Here is a 17,577-nt window from a genome sequence, read left to right as displayed (position 1 = left end):
ATCAAATTTGCTAAGAATGTTCTAATTATTTGGGAGAATTCAAAGCTCAGTTGAAAATTACAAAGTGTGCGAATTGTAACAGTAAAAATATTAATGGTACTTTCGTTGAATACAATCTTAAATCTTTATTAAGAAATGCGTTTGAGACAAGAAATCTTAAGTCTTTAATTGATGAACATAGACTACACAAAAGTAACGATACGAATTTTATTACGGATATAACATCTTCTGAAAAGTATCGAACTATTGAGCGAAAGTATCTTACAGGAGATCATGATATAGTCCTGTTGTGGAATACAGACGGAGTGCCCGTTGCCAATATTTCGAATAGATAGATGTGGCTTGTGCAAGTTCAAATTATAAATATTCCACCGGAAAATCGCCGTAATTTTCAGTTTGTATGTGGTGTTTACTATTCTAGACTTCAAAAGATATGTATGACATCGTTTTTAAAACCTTTTGTCGATATGCTTAAAAATTTACGTAATGGTTTTAATTGGTTTGATCGAACAAACAATTCGATGCAAAGTAGTATTGTAATCGCTTCTATTGCAACTTTAGATGCTCCTGCCAGAGCAGACGTTCAAAATATTTCTCGTTTTAACGTCGATTGCGGGTGTACATTTGGCGAGCACCCTGGAGAAGTTTGCGAAACTGGAAGAGACTTTAATAGAGTGTATCCCTTCACCAATTATTATTGTCTGAGAACACACGAACGAATGCTCATGCAAGCATTGCAAGCAGTAAACGACAATGTTGTTCACATAAACGGTGTAAAAGGGCCGTCTATTACTAGCCTCATCCTGCATTCGATGTAGCTACGTCTTTCGTTCCAGATTATATGCATGCGATACTCCTTGGCGTTTCTCAGATGTTGACGAGTTTATGGTTTGATTAAAAAAGTCATATATATCCATTTTATATACAAAAACTTATAAATCAAAAATCGATTCTGAGCTTCAGAAAATCTTCCCACCCGATACAATAACTCGAACAAGAACTTTGAAATATATTCATTTGTGGAAAGCTTCAGAACTCAGAGAAGCCCTGTTGCATTATTTTTCAGTAATTTAAAAAAATAAATTGTCTAAAAAGTACTACAATCATTATTTACTGCTTATGTATGCGACCACTGTTTTACTAAAAAGTAAAATTCACATAAATGAAATTGATTTGGCGAAATCTTTTTATGAGTTATTTGTCATCAATGTTAAAAAATTGTATGGCCTTAACAAATGTCCTTTTAATGTATACCAACTATTGCATATATCTCAAAATGTACGTTTATGGGGACCACTTGGTCAGCATTTCCATTTGAAGATGGAAACGTTTGCGTTAAAAGGAGCATGCATTGTTCGAATAAATTGGATATGGAGATATATATATATCTTCCTATATTATATAGTCATTTTGGCAAGACTCCCCCCCACAGAAATATATATTTTAGATTCTTGTTTATTTGATTACCCATTTTCTTTATTTATTTATGTTTATTTTATACCCTTTTTCTAATTTATAATTAGATAAATTTTATCTAATTATAAATTATATCTCTTTATATCATTTTTCCGCATCAATCCAAGCAAAGACGACTATACGAATCAATCTTTGTACAAAGACTATGTGAATCAACTGACTAAAAAATCAATTCAATCGATTAATCAATTTTTTTAGATAATTAAAGGTAATGATATTATGAATTAATAATTTTGCGTAAAATTTAAATATTAAGGAGAGGTTGGAGCTATACAAACTGATACAAATCAATACAATATAATTTGAAAAAAAATTTATTTATTTTTTAATATGAAATTAGACATGTATTTTAGTGTGTCGATTAAAATTACTTTTGTCTGAAAATCCTTTCAAACAAATAGGACAACTATATTTCTTTTCATTGGTATGCACTCGCATGTGAGTCGTTAAATATTGTCTAAATCTGTACACTTTTAAACAGATTTGACATTTATACGACTCATTATTCATGTGTACATTTATGTGATCAACTAACACACTTTTTCTGTTAAATTTTTTCCCACAAAAATCACACTCGAATTTCTTCAATCCTGTATGGGTGTTTTGATGATTTTCTAATTGTGATTTTGTGATGAACTTAGAATCACAAAGTGCACATTCGAACTCTTTTTTATTCAAATGAGATTTCTTGTGAACGTTTAAGTTCCCTCTTTGAGTAAATTTTTTATCGCAAATATCACAAGCAAAATTTTTTTTGTTTGTGTGAATCTGCGAGTGCGTCAGTAACGAACTCCTATTTTTAAATATTCTGTCGCACGACACACATTCATACTCCATTTTCTGTAAAAAACAATGACTATATGAATATATGACTATATACATAAAATTATGTTATAATGAATAAAACTTACTCAATTCTCCAATGTAAACACACTTTGAGGTTAGCAGTATTACAAATGTATGATTATAAAAATGCATAATTATACATACGTCTCTTGTAATCCTAAAAAGCATGAATAATAAAATATATATTAATTGAAATAAAAAAATCGAAAACTGTAATAAACTGTGCTAGACTTACAATGGCAGTGATTTTATTCTCCAGAACAGAACTGTATCTTAATAACAGTTTTGTATATATACACACCTAAGTAAAACCTTCAAAACAAAACTGTATCTTTAACTATGTATATATAAATATATATATACAAATTAAGTATAAGATGTTATCACAGGATCAAACGTAAATAACAAAAGTATCACTGAGTAGCAAGAGTAGACAAATGTCGGTAAAATAGAGATTAACTGCTGTAACTATTGGCGTATAATACATCTTACCGGACCGGTCACGTGACAATATTTCAGAAGAAAAAACTTTGACGAAAATAAATATACCAGGCAAATTTTCAACTTGCAATATGCAATGCAATCGAAATATCTCAATGCAATCAAGATTTTTTTTGAACAGTAAAAAAACAAATTTTAAAGTACACCGAACTACAATTGCTAATATCGTGACCGTATTTGACGATCTTGCGCGGTAAGCCAAAACTTGCCGCGCAAATTTAAATAGTGTAATTGCCGTTTAAAAAAGTTTATAAATACATTTTTTTATTATTAATTAATACAGTTTTTTACTATCAAATAATTATTTATAAATTAAAAAAACAATTTTACAATAACGAAATAATTATTTCATATCATCCGAATGGCTCGCGTTAACTCGCTCAGCAACAACAATTTATAAATAATTATTCAATGGTAAAAAATATGTTTATAATTTTTTTCCAAACGAAAATTACACTATTTAAATTTGAGTGGTAAATTTTGATTTTACTCAGCGGCAGCCACATGCGCAATCCACTATACTCTCCTTTGACGTCAAGACCGTCAAAAACGGTCAGGACATTAAAAATGTATCTAAACAAAGACGACTGTACGAATCAATCTTTATACAAAGACTATATGAATTAACTTTTATATAAACTAAAAAATCAATTAAGTTAAAAAAAATTAAAGTTAATGATATGAATTAATAATTTTGAGTAAAATTTGAATATGTATATATACACTTAGATAGATAAGAAAGTAAAAAATAAAAAACTATTTATTATAAATGTTTTTTAAATGTTTTATTACATGTTACATACATTAATTAATGAAGCAGGTAGTATTATTTATTTAATTTATTAATTTTTATACATAAAAAATTTCTTACTCTACACAAATATTTACAACGCACAATATATTTACAAAGTCTACTGGAACTATAACTGAAAATAATACATTGTGTTAATTAATAACAATAACCAATTGTTTGCAAATATAAAATGTGAATAAAAATACTTACGAATAAAAATCCTTGGGGGATTTTCCAAACGATCATCTTATTCATATATTATAAATCAAATTATTTGCGGGTACGATTCCCACAGTACCCGCAAATAATTTAATTTTCAGGATCACCTCACGTCTCCCAATGGCGCGCAACTCGAATTTTATAAAGTCAATCATTTTATAGATGCCTTTTGCGGCACAAAGATTTAAACATTAAGAACATTAAAAAAAATTAAAATTAATTTAAAAAAAAATATATATATATAAATTCAAATGATGAATTTCAAGCGTCAGAAAACTTCAAAAACTAGCTAAAACTATTTTAAATGCCATTAATAGTAGAAGTTCAATGTTAAACAATACTTTTACTTCCAGTAACAGGTTTTCTTATACAATAAGATCGATCATTTTCAACCATCCAGAACATAATTATCAGTTCATGAAAATAAAATTTTGAAGATAAAATCACACAGAAACTACAATAGGGGGTTGGCGAGCGAAGCGAGCAGGGGGCGGAGCCCCACTAGTATATATATATATATATATATATATATATATATATATAGACACACACACACACACACACACACACACACACACACACACACACACACACACTACCATATATAGGCAAAGTACACTAAGAGTGGCGTCCGCTTACTGTACGGTATCGGACGATGCTGTCTGCATTATAGCAGGCATGCCACCTATTGACCTTTTAGCGTTGAAAAGCTACGAATTCGAAGGCAGAAGACGATCGAATGACAAAAGCCAGAAAGAGATCTGGGATGCTGAAAGAAAGAAGACGATGGCTGAATGGCATACAAGATGGGACGCTAGTGGCAAGGGCGATGGACTCATCGCCTTATACCAAGGATAGAAGACTGGATTGGAAGAAGACATGGGGAAGTTAACTACTATCTTACGCAGTTTTTGACCGGCCATTGATGTTTCCGGGCGTACCTGCATCGGTTCAGAACTGCTCAATATGTTCGGATACAACAGAGGATGTTGAGCACGTCTTTTGCGAATTCTCACGATATCAGCAGGAGCGAGAAGATCTTGAGTTATCTTCAGACCAGAATAACTCCTGAGTCGATTATGACGGCCATGCTGACTTTAGAGGATGGATTGTGCGCAGTCAGCAACTATGCAGTAGACATTCTCAAGAAAGTCAGAAAGGACGAAGAAGACAGAAGAAGACGAAAAAAGTGAGTTGTACGTGTGTGTGTGTGTGCGACGCAAAAAATGAAGGATGACTATAGTAATGACGACCACATCAATCAGAAACGGGCGAAAGCCTTTCGGGTATAATCACCGGAACAATCGAGTACGCAGAGGGCAGGAATAACATGCATGGTCCGGTAAAGACGGACCTCACGAACGCGTTGAAAGAGCTAGGAAAGATAGAAGAAAAAAGTGTTGTAATCCACCCGCAGGCTCTCTGGCACAAGCCCCTGGATACCTAAAACCCGTCTGACAGCGCTGCATGTGCCGCAGCGCGCCCACCACACCGCTAGTACCGCGCGTGGCCACTAGGCGACTACGCTACTTGCGCGAACTCCCCAAAGCGAAGTAGCGCTTTCGAGGGCATATAGGCGGGCCGGATCCAGGCCGAGGCATCCCCCACCTTGCATTAGACTGCGTCTGAGTGGAAGCACGGAGCTAAGGCTACCTGCACAACCCATTTGAGACGCAATAAATCTAATTTTTGTTTGAAATATAATTACCCCGTGTAATCATTTCTCACCCCCCCCCCCGCCCCTTCCATGACAAGTGCTTCTCAGCGCCTTAAAACAAGGCCTCTGAACGCTCCCGTCACTCACCGAGCAATCGACAGAGGCGAGCTGCTGAAGAACATCGGCCAGCCGACATCATTGCCAAGACGACTTCTCTCCAGGAAGCAACCGCCAGGGCGACCTGCCGATCAGCCCAACGTCACTCTCTGTAGCAGCAGACACCATCACCACTTCAGGCAGACTCTTCGGATTCACGACCATCGCATGTGAGGAAAGCGACGAATCGCTCTCTTCTCGCTCTGCACCGAGCGCTCTCCGCTCTAGAATGAGCGCTCTCCACTCCATGCCAAGTGTTCTCCGTTTTATACGGGACACCTTTTGCTCTGCTTACGAAACACTCTTTCCGAAGGTCTTTCGGAGTCCTCTTCCCCCCCCCCCCCTTTTATAATAACTGGGTGGTGTAGCCTTCACCAGGTTGGGCGGCCCTCCCTTGTCCAGACTTGCTCCAAGAGTCGACTTAGAGAGGTCCGAGCAGTGTCCGCACTCTAAGAAACGAGGAAGCTACAGCGAGGAGCATCAGCAAGCCTCTCCTGCCTGCTTCACCCATCCGCTCTGCCTACCTGGAAGTAGGCCTACCTCATCCGCTCCGCTCCACACGGAGCAAGCACACGCCATCGAGCTGATGTGTGCCGCGACGGACACGTGCACCATTTCTTTGCCCGATGACACCGCTCCCTGGAAAGCGGCGTACACCAACCCCGAGCACAATCTCGCGCACACGATCCCCTTACCCTGCCTTGAGCAGGAAGGATTAAGCGGGTCTTAGTTCGGCGCTTTGCCGATCTCACTTCAGCTCCCAGCGCCAACTCTATCCCCCAACAGGCTTGCTTATATCATACGTTCTTCTTAAAGGTGTCGAAACTTTGCCTGGGAGCAGAATCTCTGGGATCAAGAACGACCAGTATGGAGAGTTTAGCGAGCATTGCCAGTGCTAGGAGCATGGACAGCACCTCGTCAATGGCACAAACAGCAGACTACAGAAAAGCTCGGCAAGAAGCCGCGAGGAAGAAGAGGACTATATCACAAAGTTAGAAAAGAAAGTAGATCAGCTTATCTAGGACTGTCAATCTGCACCAAAGGGCGTGAAACGCACCGCAGAACGTGCTAAACAACTTAAAGTTCTACTGATCCAGTGAAGGGAAAAGCACGAGGAAGGAAATAATAAAGATGCACGCTATGAAGCCGACGTGGACTATTTCCAAATGTGGCACGTAACACGAGAGAATGCAATGAGAGGCGCGCGAGGACGACTTCTCAAAGATGCGGTACTTGCCACGATACTCAGATACACTTTTTACGCAAAGTGTATGAATTCGGAAGAAGTAATGTCAGCATATGCATCTCTCACTCACTCACTCTCTCTCTCTCTCTCTCTCCCTCTCTCTCTCTCTCTCTCTCTCTCTCTCGCTCTCTCTCTTCAAGCATTGCAAGAGTCCGTTGGGGCGCAAAGATTTCCGTGAAATGCCTTCTGTATGGGACAAGACTACATTAAGGTTCAAAAATAAACTGTGAAATCATTGTTGATCACATATTATGACTTTATTGAAATCTCCTAGCGATCAGGTCCTCGTATGACCTTCTCTCACAAGTTGTCGCCGAGAATTGATGCTCTACTCATTAAACGCCGCCGAAAACTCGGGCCCACTAAAACAAAGACACTTTCCCGAGGACTACCAAAGGGACTCGAAGCAGTGCGCGCGCTCCTCTATATCTATAGCTATACACACCCAGTCATGTGCCCGCGCGAACGCCTTTCGCCACTCGTCTCTCTGGCCTGGCAGTCACAGATCGGCCCTTTAGCCTCTCCGCACTGAAAGTGACCTTCAAAATCCGTGGAGTAAACTCTCTACTGAGGTCGTGGCAGTCTAGAAATGATTATAAAACCACTCCTAACTGTATTGGTCTGAAGCCACGAATCGCCTTATCGATTCGCGTATATGAAAGCCAAATGACGGAGAAACGTTCGCTAAAACTACTAATAGATAGAATATATTATTAATAAAGAATAAATACGCCGCACTTGCTATTATCCCTAGTAGCCCTCGGTTACGTCCGGAACACCTTCCGTAATTCTAAACGGGTTAAAAAATAATTATGATAAAGTTTGACCACATAAAGTTTCTCGATAGTTTGAATTATTTGCATATGGCTCTGAGCCCTTTACACAGAGCTTACGAACTTGGCGGCGGTATTGAGAAGGAAACATTCCCCCCATTTATTCAACAGACCGGTGAATCAGAACTATGTAAGGGGGATGCCACCCGTAGAAAGATACTCACCCGACTCTATGGGTGTCGAGGAGCGAAAAACATTCTTAGAGTGGTGTGCTGATAGAAAAAGACAAAATTACTTTTTTGATTTTCAAAACGAGATCATCAAGTATTGTAAGCAGGATGTTAAGATAATGAGACTCGCAAGAGACTTTTAATTAAAGCTCAAAACCTTGTGCCGGTAATAGTAAAACCTGTTTTATCAGCATGGAGCATGCTAGGAAAATGATTTTAGTGCCTCAAGAGTGTATTCAGAGTTTGAGACAGCAGCAGTAGCAAAAACGTCAATGTTTACCAATAAGAGCAGCAGTACCACCACCACTACCGTCAAAAACGACTATCACAGACGAGTGTGGGGCTGACAGTAGTAATGACAACTACCTCAACACAATTCAGACACCGGGCTCCGAGATATTACGACTGGACGACGAGATGAACAAGATTTTAAACTCGAGTGAATTGGATGATCGGCAAAAGTACTCCATGTACCAGCAGGTGTTGCAATGGTTCCTACACTACAAAAAACAAAGTAGCGAGGACGATGAAGCCGATAATGAGTTGTTGCCGACAATCGATGAAACATTACCACCACTGCACTCTATTACTACAAATGGTGATGGCGAAGTAATATCCGATCTACATATTATCAATAGTGTACCGCCAAGTCTTCGTCAAAATGCACGAAATCTAATGAATGGCCTACGTCGATCTGGTAGCATTGCCTGGAATAAACTCGGTATGATTACGGTAGATGGCGCGCGTGCACGAGGTGTTTTTATTGTAGACTTGGTGAACGAAGCTGTGAGATGTAGAAAAAGGCCACCCTCTCGTAGCTTCGATCAGTTTGTTCGCGTAATTCGTAAGGCACACGTACCTCTGGAATATATAGGAAATAACAAACTTCATCTTGCTGTAGCGACTGCTATAGCAGAAGAATCTAACAGCAGCGTCAATAACAATTCTCTGCTGACTGCTTCTGACACGTCATTATTATCTGTACCGGGTCGACAACAACAACAACAACAACTAGCATCCAATGGAAGCGTTAGTGACGAGGACGACGACGACGACAACGACGAGGAGGACTACGACGGAGAGAAAACACTAGATCCGAATAATTTGACATGTTTGAAGTATCGCAAAGGCAATAAAAAGAGAAAACGAGGTGGTAGCAGTCGTGCAGCAGCAGTCGACACTACGGTAGATAATTTAATAAGATCTATAGCGCCACCTGCTAAAAAACAAGAAGTACTAAAAGAACCAAAGCTCGGCCATATAAGATGGCAGCATCACAAAGAGTAAACACAGAGTCATCTAATGTGCTAGATACGCTAATCAATCGAATGCCTTTCGAGATGCATATGCCGGGATACCAGTTTCTCGGGCCGGGTACCCATCTTGAGGAGAGACTGGCACGCGGTGAGACCGGCAGAAATCCTCTGAATAGAACCTGTCTCGAGCACAATATCGCATATTCGCGCAATAATGGCTGTAGTGGTGGTGGTGGTGGTAATGGTGGCGGCAGTGGTGATATGGGGCATACTAAAGCCGATCGTTGACTGGCTGAGCATGCTTTTTCATGTATGATATCTGAGTCGTCAGGTAGTGAGGAGAAAAGTGTCGCTTTATTAACTGTTTTGTGTATGGTCGGTAAAATCACTTTTGATAGGGTTTATCGACGATTCAGACAGGCTATAAAACAAACTATAAAACGTGATTAATAATCTTAGAACGAATGAAAGAACTCAGAGTGAGTTCCAACAAAAGGAAAGGGTTGAGTGAGTGAAGGGTTCTTTTTAATTAACACACACGATTTCGCGGTACACAAAAAGCACTTGCTTTGGCATAAAAACCCTCACGGTTTAGAGGGAAAAGCCTCAGCAAGTGTAAGCTTTATTGATACGTGTAAGCTTTATTGTACGCAAAGACGAACGCAAAAACCGCCGCTGAAGAGGGCGTTGAGCAGGCCTCGTCGTAGTCCGCCGCTGCTTCCGTCCTGGTCTGGAGGTCTGGAAGCCGGGCCTGGGGAGCGAAAGGATGGTCCGCAACCGTGCACCAAGCGCGCCCCGACGTCTCGGGGAGCCAGACGCTTGGCACGAGGGCAACAAGGGGTGTTGCCGCTGTTCGCTCGCCCCGAAGGAGTCACGTACAACACGTGGACACCTTCGCCAACAAACCTTAAGTTTCCGCTAAACACTACCAACACGGCGCAGAACGAGGTGAACAGTGATAGCTCTGAGAAGAACAAGTCACTGGCTCACCGTCAGAAGACAAAAAAATCGAAAAGCGTAAGGAAGCCAAACGTGCGAAGCGCTAGGCAGTCTGAACAGGAATCCGCACGCGCAGGCCCTTCGCGCGCTCGCAAGCGGGGCCGGCGGCGCGCAACTCGACGCATGCGCGCGCGCTCTCAACGTCGCAACGGAGAGCGAGCAGCGGCGCGAAATTCAAAAAGCATAAATTTACACCTACACTACTTGAACGAATAAAACGAACTGAACAAAACGAATGGAGAGCAAGCTTGAAAAACTGTATCAGCATACGCTGGTGGAGACAGGCTTGTGCGAGCCACACGCAAAATATTTCGCTCGAACGAGAAAGTGGCTCGAGAGTCAGGATGCGCACACAATGTATAAAATGGTGCGATATCGTTTTCCTCGTCGCTCTTACCGGGTTTTCAGTCCGTACGAGTTGTGGGAGGCTGATTTAGCTGACCTTCGCTCTCTCAAAACGTATAATGATCAATACAGCTACTTACTGGTGGTCATTGATGTGCTTACAAAGTACGTGTGGGTTGAGCCACTTTGTGATAAAACGGCTAAAAGTGTGGCCAGTGGTCTGGAGCAGATTCTACAGTGAAACGATGGCAGACAGCCTATATAGTTTCAAACGGACAAGGGCAAAGAATTCATTGGACGCGAAGTGCAGAATTTGTTGAAAAAAAGAAACATTATTTACCGTGCTGTGCAAAACCCCGACGTTAAGGCAGCAGTCGCCGATAGTTTTATCAGAAGTCTTAAAGAACGAATATGGCGCTACTTCACACATCTCAACACAAGACGCTACGTTGACGTGCTGGACGGTATTGTACAGTCATACAATAATTCGTGGCATAGCGCAATAAAAATGACGTCATCTAGCGTAAAAATGTATAATGCAGCTGAAGCTCGTGAAAATTTAGCGCGGTGCTACCGTGTTAAACGACAGTCACGCTGTACTTATAAATATAATGTTCAAGACTTGGTTCGAGTTAGTCGTGCTCATACAGCATTTCGAAAAGCATATGAAGGTGGCTGGACTCTGGAATTATTTAGGATTATAAAGGTCGATACGAGGAGATAGCCGCCCGTCTACACACTCGAGGATCTGGAGGGTGAAAAGATTGACGGCTATTTTTACGAAGAGCAGCTGGGTAGAGTGCGCAAAGATTTGTCTGGCGACGTTTTGAAGTGAATACTTCTATAGGTTTGCTAGGTATACATTTTTACCGGGGAGTGAGTCGAGAAAAAACCGACAGTCACGCAGTTACCGAACGGCAGGAGGGGAAGCAGGGGCATCTCTCTCTCTCTCACTCTCCCCTCCACCGCGCTCTCTTCGCCGCCCAAGGCGTACGCACTGCGCGCATCTCTCCCTTCACCGCGCTTTCCTTCTCTCTCTCTCTCTCTCTCTCTCTCTCTCTCTCTCTCTCTCTCTCTCTCTCTCTCCCCTCCACCGCGCTCTCCTTACCGCATCTTTCCGTTGGCTTTCGGCGCTCTCCGCGTTCTCTACACACTATACTTCTCTACTGTACGCTATACTCTGGACAATGATATCCCGCGTCCCCACGCGCTCGGCTTTCTCTACCTAGCATAAACTGAAATAATGCTATCCCGCGTCTAAGCGTCAGTTGTACGTAAACTGAAATAGCTGAAATATGTTCTGCTCACTGCGTTTTAGAAGACGGTCAAATATGTATCATGTCTGCGATTTACATTTCATCCAATAAAAGCATTACAGACATAATTCAATTAGTCCATAGATCACTACTTGTATACACTCAAGTAGGATCAGGGGAGCTTGGTACAAATGACCATGAAATGCCACTGATTTTAGCAGGAGATTTTAATGTTAACTTTGCTGACGAAAGTGCACAACCATTAATTACATTCCTCAAAGATAAATTTCAATTAGACATGAATAATAATACGCAACAATCAACTACTAAGTATGGCACAACATTAGATGCAGTATTTTCAAGATTTTTATATAAAATCGATTCTAAAACATTTATATCATTGTTTAGTTACCACAAACCAATTGTTTCTTTTATTGAATTAAAAAATGAAGATACCTGTGATTATATCATAGATAAATAAAGTTTGTAAGAAATAAAATAATGGATGAATAACGATAAACATATTTTTATTATTTCACCTATATAAAAAAAACGAAGTCTACAGCACACCTAATTCAGTATTCACTTCTAACAGCTGTCCCCGAGACAGCCACATTTTTTTTTCATATCGACCAGGTATTACGCAGTAGGGGCAAAGGAAAGAGGAAGGAGTATTTTGTGAGTTGGAAGGGGTACCCTGAAAAATTTAATTCTTGGGTGTCTGCTAAAGATCTCATAAATCTTCAAAACAATGACAATGATGATGATAACGGATGAATACTACATGGTTTTGTCCAGTAGTAGCAGTAAATATGTTTACCCTGAGAACACTGCCAATCACTTTACCACACGACTCCCCCAAAATTTCTGTCTGCACGGCAATTGGTGCGTCGGCCTCACCGAAATTCAAATACATCTTACCTTTCAACACATATCAAGGAAGGAGAGAAAGGAAGTCGTCTGTGTAACGAGAAAACCCACACGTGCTACTTACACTAACAATAAGTTACGCAATGATGATGATGATTATCGGGAGACTTTTAGTCAAATAAAATGCGGCGTTTATGAAAGCCTTCATACTCTTTTGAGCGAGATAAATAACCTCGACAATGTAAAAGATCATCTTATATTTGAGATTCAATGCGGCGGCTATATTCAAGTCAAATGCACCTGCACTGAGGACAAGTGCGCTGGCTGTACTCACGCATTCTCTCTATCTGAAGAGTTGTGTGAAATATTAGGCTTTAAAAGTGAAGAATTATTAAATTGTGATGGGAAAAAAGACAGCTACATTATCGGTAATAGACCAGCAAATCTTGCAAATGGTTTACCGAGCGTGCTGATGGTTTATAGCAGTATTTGTCAGCCTTACGTGACAGGTGATGTTTGTTCACGACTGCTACGTGCTATGGCTCTTTAGTTACATGATTATACTTACAGTAGAACACAAATTCAGAACTTTATCCCACCAATGTATCTGTCCTTGCTGTCCTTATCTTTTCAGTCAATCGAGATAGATATAAGAGTCGAGCATGTACATCCTGTCCCATTTGACTACGGTATTTTTCTTGCCCACCAAATCGGCAGTGATAACGGTGATGGGGATAATTAAGTTACAATTGGTCGTAGGCGTTATCAGACTGGCGCGGGCATTTACAGTTTTTTAAAAGGTTTATTTCGCGGTGCTCTACCTCTTGTGAGGCGTGGCGCTAAGTCTGTCGGTAAAAAGGCTGCTCATGCTAGTGCAAAGATCATGGATGATGTGGTGAACGAGAACAGGGCTTTTAGAGAAGTGTTAAGTGCGCGCGCGAAAGTGGAGATAATCTCAAGCGCAAAGCTGAACAAATAATGAATAAAATCATGGCACCGGATGAACAGGAGAGGGAAGAGGTGGGGGTGGTAAGATAAAGAAAGCTAAATATAAGAAGACACAAATGACACAAAAAGCGCAGTCAGACTCTGGTCGCGGAGCTGGTAGGAGCGTGACAACCACGCAGAAAAAGAAGAAGACGAAGAGAAAGAAATCTACAACTAAAGCAGCATCGTCAACAGTAGCTAAAGATATCTTTGTCAAATAAAAGGCTCTCTCTTATTGAATGGTATACCTACTCACTATACCAGCTAGAAAAAAAAATGGCTTTTCTACACACTGACTCTTGTGACTCGTTAAAGTCAGAGTTATCACTCTTTAAATTGCCGCCAACACAGACGGTAATTGAGAGTTCTCATTGGGTGCAGTATAAGCCAATCTCGTCACTTAGCGATCAAGCACCAATAGAATTTACGATCCCTGGCAACTGTGAATATCTAGATTTATCGCACACAATGCTGAGTCTACGTGTGAATATAATACCGACGAAGCCATTAGAGAACTATGCGTCAGTACCAGTCGTTGGCCCTGTGAATAATTTTATGCATTCGCTGTTCAATCAAGTGGATGTATTTTTCAATCAAAAACCAGTATCACCACTAAATAACGCCTACGCATACAGATCGTACATTGAGACGTTATTAAATTACGGCCCAGTAGCAAAAAACTCACACTTGAGCAGCGTCTTGTGGTATGATGACACGGCCGGTATAATGGATAACACTGATGCCGGTAATGTAGGTTTCTTTAGACGACAAGTAGTTATGACAAATAATAAAATTGATTTATTGGGCTACTTACACGTGGATGTGCTAAATATGGATAGACTGCTACTTGGTGGTGTTAAGGTACGTGTACGTCTTGTGCGTTCTCGTGACAGCTTCTGTCTAATGGATCCCGATTCTGTGTATACTGTACACATAACTGAGGCGACACTATTTGTTCGCCGCGTAAGGGTTAATCCGGGTATTTCATTTCTCACTAAACTCACGAAAAAATGCTTTCTAAAATCACAGCAAAGTACCCGCTTACACGGGTAGAGGTGAAAAACGTAACCCTGAACATTGGCGTGCATAGTCAGTCGATAGATAATGTCATACTGGGTCAATTGCCGAAAATAATCATAATTGGATTTATTTAAAATAAGGCTTATAACGGCGATACAAAACTAAATCCGTTCAATTTTAAAAATTTCAATATCAATTTCTTGTGTTTGTTTGTGGATGGTGTACAAGTCCCATCAAAACCACTGCCCCCTGACTTCAAAAAGAAAAAGATGTATGTGGATGAGTATCACACACTCTTCTCAGGTACGGGGGTACATTTTTCAAATGCCGGTAATTCGATAACACGCGATGCATACCCAACTGGCTACTGTCTTTTTGCATTCGATTTGACACCCGATTTATCGGCCAACAATGACACCCATTGAAATACAAGCTTTGTGCCAGTCGATACGCTTTTCTTGAGCTGTGCAGACAATCAGAGAAATAAATCTAGTTATCGATTTTCAGTTTTTCAAGGATAACAAGGGTCGAGTTGTGCCGAAAGAAGTGGGTTTAGCAGTATTAGATTTAGATGTTACAGCACATTGGATTATCGCGCCTACTTGCAATACGAGATTTTTAAAGAAAGATATTTTAAGATAGAAAAATTGGCTGACACTGCATCATCATGATCTGGATTGGTACGATGGGGATGTTTCGCTGAAAAAATTTTACAAAACTATGCATGATATTAGCAGAAAAGCAAATAAAATTTATGTGCGAGGAGCGGAAAAGCCGAAACTGCTAAATAAGATTACGACACGCGAAGTTATCAATTTAGAGGAGGCATACAAGTGTCCACCTTACTACAAATTGCCATATTGTATGCAGCATTCTATTAAACGCTGCCCTCCCAGTACACCTGTGCGCTCAACAACGCCTGCAAACTGAAACTCTAGCTAAATTCACGTGGCGTCGGGGGCACTATAACTACAACAGCAGAGCGTCCCTTCTCAACGTCATACTATCTTTGCAAGAATGAATTCTCTGAATATTCCCCAAAAGTTGCGAAAAATGAGAGCGCATGCGGTGGAGGTTTATCCGGCGGATCAAATTCCAATGACATGGGTAAAACCATGTGGCTTTGTGTTTGATACACAGAGTCGTAAGAGACGTGGTATGCACTGAGTGGCGATATATGTGTCCAAAAATGGTGTTGGATGGTATTTTGATAGTTTTGGTGCATAACCATACATCCCCGATCACGTAAACAGTATCCAGAGAAATTGTAAGAAGCTCAGATGGAACCACACTCGATTATAAAGCAGCTTTTCTAATACTTGTGGCAAATATTGTATTATGTTCCTATATTATATGATTAATGGTATGGGTATGCAGCGATTTCTTAAAAATTTCTTATCAGATTTGAGAAAAAATGATCAGATTGCCCAAGAATTCGTTGCTAAGTTGTAATATAAGATTGTAAAATTTTTAAAAGCGAAACGATAAAGTAAGAGGATATTTAGCTTGCACAGCTTCTAAAAAAGTGCGACCCTACAGAATTTCATTGGATCCCCTCTACAACACCAGTGATTCTATTGGTCATCCACTTGTCGCGAGACTGTTCCTTATTGGTCTCGCCTCCCACCAAATGTAGTGGTTTTCGAATATAAGCCGGCGTAGTAGCAGCACAGAGAGCACAGTTCTCTTTCACAAGTCTAAAGTAGAAGTTCTCTCTCGGCAAGGAACAGTATAAGAAGAAAAAGATGGCTGGACAAAAGAGACATCACGATAGCCAGGCTCAGGACAGCCAGACTTCCACCACCACCAAACATCGTTGTCATCAAATTCTACCCATGGTATTCGGCATGAACAACTCTTATGGAAAAATTAATCACATTGGGCTGGAAAATATCTCAGTCGGTTCGGATGACTTCAATCCGAACCGACGATGCGAGGATGATATGCTGGATCAACGAATCACCTTTTCCGGATTTTACATCAGATTCATGATCAGCTACTCCGATCGAGCATTTGAATTACTGGAGGATGATGGGACGCCAATATGCAAAGACTCTGGCGAGTCTAGGACGAAAAAAGTGCGTAAACCTTCACTAGTGTTTAAAAGAGTGACGTTTGACAGGTTAAAAGCCTTGTCTAAATTAATAGATCATAGAATTAAATACTTATTAAAAGTTAAAGGGGCTGTAACAATTATTGTGAAAAAGCTGGGTGACTATAGCAAAGATAAATTAGTAAATAGCAAAAATGCCCAGCACACATATTTCACTTCTTACAATGTTGAACGCGCAATGAGAGAGTTTGACGAGACGCTTGTAGATAAGATATATAAATTATTAAAAGATAAAAATATATATTTAGCTTTAGAAGATATTTATATCATTATATACGAGTTTATTAATTTACATTTACATAACATAGTCGCATACTTAAATACAACTATATATAAAGATACATAACTATAATTGTATTTAGTTTAAGAGTTTTGAATAAATATAATTGTTAAACACATATAAATATTTCTACTCACTTACCTGTGTACTTTATCTAACACTACCTATCCCTGTTTATCCTTCACACTCGTTATAGTTATAGGCTAGATTTTAACTTTATCCATAAGTGTATTAAATTCTCTCTCTTTCACACACACACACACACACACACACGCATACATACATACAAAACACGCATGCACGCTCACACACACACACGAACCTGATATTTAAGAAATGATTTAACAGTGTAGTCGTGGCTCAGTGGTAAAATGCCTGTCTCGAACTCCAAGGAATGAAGGTTCAAGCCCGGGTCTCGCTACATTTTTTTCTTTTTTTACCCAAAAACACTTCTTAAAATCAAAATACTGTTGAGGAGAGGGGGTGCTCTATTCACAATGGAAAGGGTACTATGTTGAGTACGCGTAGAGGAGGGCAGTGGTGGTGGGGTGCTG

The 17,577-nt window shown here is 40.1% G+C and overlaps 1 protein-coding gene and 1 long non-coding RNA gene across 2 annotated transcripts in view; both read right to left on the bottom strand.

The window, feature by feature from the left end:
* LOC100116789 (MORN repeat-containing protein 4 homolog) overlaps window positions 1-17,577 on the bottom strand; it is an 86,084-nt gene that overhangs the window by 65,691 nt on the left and 2,816 nt on the right. The gene's annotated exons all lie outside the window — the stretch shown is intronic.
* On the bottom strand, window positions 1,776-2,624 carry LOC116738627. The gene is made up of 3 exons (XR_004345142.1): window positions 2,558-2,624; window positions 2,388-2,479; window positions 1,776-2,316 (listed from the first exon to the last, which is right to left on the bottom strand). It is a non-coding gene; the product is annotated as an uncharacterized LOC116738627 (long non-coding RNA).

This window comes from Nasonia vitripennis (assembly GCF_009193385.2).
Source record: "Nasonia vitripennis strain AsymCx chromosome 1 unlocalized genomic scaffold, Nvit_psr_1.1 chr1_random0006, whole genome shotgun sequence".
Taxonomy (NCBI): domain Eukaryota; kingdom Metazoa; phylum Arthropoda; class Insecta; order Hymenoptera; family Pteromalidae; genus Nasonia; species Nasonia vitripennis.
Note: the sequence above shows the minus strand (reverse complement) of the source record. Positions and strands in the feature narration are given on the sequence as shown.